At 36.8% G+C, this 2,634-nt stretch overlaps 1 protein-coding gene across 8 annotated transcripts in view; it reads left to right on the forward strand.

Annotated features, from left to right (window-relative positions):
• LOC106884166 (protocadherin Fat 4) overlaps positions 1-2,634 on the forward strand; it is a 693,587-nt gene that overhangs the window by 605,466 nt on the left and 85,487 nt on the right. The gene's annotated exons all lie outside the window — the stretch shown is intronic.

The following is a 2,634-nucleotide window of genomic DNA, read 5'->3' on the forward strand; positions in this document are numbered from 1 at the left end:
TTTACTCTATCACGTGACCTTATTAGGGGCCGTGATTGGTCAGTTTGCGTTCTGGCGGGAAAGGTTCGAAGAAGTTGCCGATTCGAATTATAATCAGTCACGTGATGACAAGGAATGGGTTCTCTACTACGCTCGCATTTATTTATATTTAAATGAGAAGATTGTATGTAATGGCGATAGTAGTTTTGTATCTAGTGACGATAGGTAGTTTCACTACATATATATCTCGGTATATGTGTGTATATATATGTGTGTGTGTGTGTATGTATGTATATATATATGTGTGTGTGTGTGTATAAAAATCATTGGTGCTGGTGTCACATAAAAAGCACCCAGTACACTCTGTATAGTGACTGAGTTTAAGAAGAGCATCCAGCCGTAGAAACCATACTAAATCAGATTGCAGTTTGGTGCAGCTTACCAGCTCTGGTCAAACCATCCAACCTATGCCAGCATGGAAAACAAATGACGACGATGATGATGATGATGACGATGTGTGTGTGTGTGTATGTGATAACAGTGAAAGATGTACATAGGAATAAGAAAACTGGAAAAGTAATACATTGGAGCAAAAAACCCTTGTGGTATTTATTCTACCAGATTTGCACAGACACTCCCTTATCATTCAACCATCAGAAATACTGTGAACAAATGATTGGTTTGTTGCATTTATAGCATTGTTGTCATTGCTGTTGATGTTTTTATCTGGAAACCAAAAACCAATTACGCCATTGTTCAGTAAATGCTGGATATAAAATTAAAACAAATAATTATAGTAGCCATGTATTAAATCATCTTACATTGAAGTCTAGACATTTATTACTGATAATTTCCAGGATTCTCTTTTTTTTTCTCGTGTTTTTAAGCATAATGTTTTGTTTTTTTCACTACTGTCTGTACATTAGCGGTTACTGACATCAGCTTCGAAATAAGGTCTTAAAACTGAACTTAACAGCTCTGATGTCTTCTTTCATAGCCTGTAATGATCTGTTGCTTATCTTGGTGTCTCAATCAGAGGAATGACAAACCTAAAGCCAGTGACATCCCTCTATGCTCTTCATGTAAAACTGACTGGTTTACATGAAGCTCAAAGGAAGCTACTGACATGAAAAACAACTTGAATCACTCAGTAACCTCCCTTGAGCTCTAGTTTCCTCTTCACATTTCTGACACTTCTATGATAAACTTACTAACATGGTTTCACAGATGATTGCAAGCAGAAGACACCCATGGTATGAATGGTGCTTCTTTGTTTATAGTCAGCGATTATATGTCAAGACAATAGGAATACACAATCACACTCACCATGAACACTGATATATATTTGGTGGGAGGAAACTAGAAGAAGCTCATCTTTTACATATATATATATATATATATATATATATATATATATATATATATTACATATTGGTGCCATGTAAAAAGCACCCAGTATGCTCTGTAAAGTATTTGGTGCTAAGAAGGGCATCTAGCCATAGAAATCATACTGAAACAGACAATAGAGCTCCTGTCAAACTGTCCAACCCATACCAGCATGGAAAACAGACGTTAAATGATGAATATTCCAAAATATCCTTCCTCCTACTAACATGGAATGAAAACTTCTTATGGTAGCATGAAATTGTAACATTATCACTATATCACTAACTTCTTAGTCATGATTAGCACAAGTGAAACCAGCCAACTATGTAAATATTTTATTTCATAAAACGAAATGTGTGTGTGTGTGTGTAAAAGCAAGATAAGTAACAGGATATCAAGTAGTAATGCAGTACAACCGTTTCAAGTGACTCCTTTTAATTGAATAATGCAATCATTACATCAATTTAAATACAGTGCCATCTTCAGCTGCACAAATAAATAAATAGAATTTTAACCAGTAGGACACATTAATATAATTTTTCTCAAATATTTTAACAGAGCAAGAAGATGGAAGAAATTCATGTTGCTGCTATTGTAGCTAAGAATGGACTATACTTTCAAGAATTATATGAATTTCTTCCATCTTCTTGCTCTGTTAAAATATTTGAGAAAAATTATATTAATGAGTCCTAATTGTTAAAATTCTATTTATTTATTTGTGCAGCTGAAGATAACACTGCATTTAAATTGGTGTAATGATTACATTGTTCAATGAAATGGAGTCACTTGAAACGGTCGTAGGGCATCACTACTTGATATCCTGTTGCTTATTTTGATTTTATTCACCTTACTTCGAGCTATGCAGATAATACCAAACTGACTTGTGCTTCAACTTAAGTACCTAATTCAACTGAGTCCCAATTATTTCTTTTTCACCAGCATGGAAGCCAGCCAGCTGCTCTGGCAATGATCACGCTCAGATGGTAGAGCGCTAAGGGCGTGATTGTTGCCAGAGCAGCTAACTGGCTTCCGTGCCGGTGGCACGTAAAAAGCACCATTCGAGCATGATCGTTACCAGCATCGTTTTACTGGCACTTGTGCTGGTGGCACATGAAAAAATATTCGAGCAAGGTCGTTGCCAGTGCTGCTGGACTGGCTCCTGTGCAGGTGGCACATAAAAACACCCTCCTGTGCAGGTGGCACGTAAAAAACACCATTTGAGCATGGCCATTGCCAGTACCACCTGACTGGCCCTCATGCCGGTGGCAT

This window comes from Octopus bimaculoides, chromosome 1, assembly GCF_001194135.2.
Source record: "Octopus bimaculoides isolate UCB-OBI-ISO-001 chromosome 1, ASM119413v2, whole genome shotgun sequence".
In the NCBI taxonomy this organism is placed as follows: Eukaryota; Metazoa; Mollusca; class Cephalopoda; order Octopoda; family Octopodidae; genus Octopus; species Octopus bimaculoides.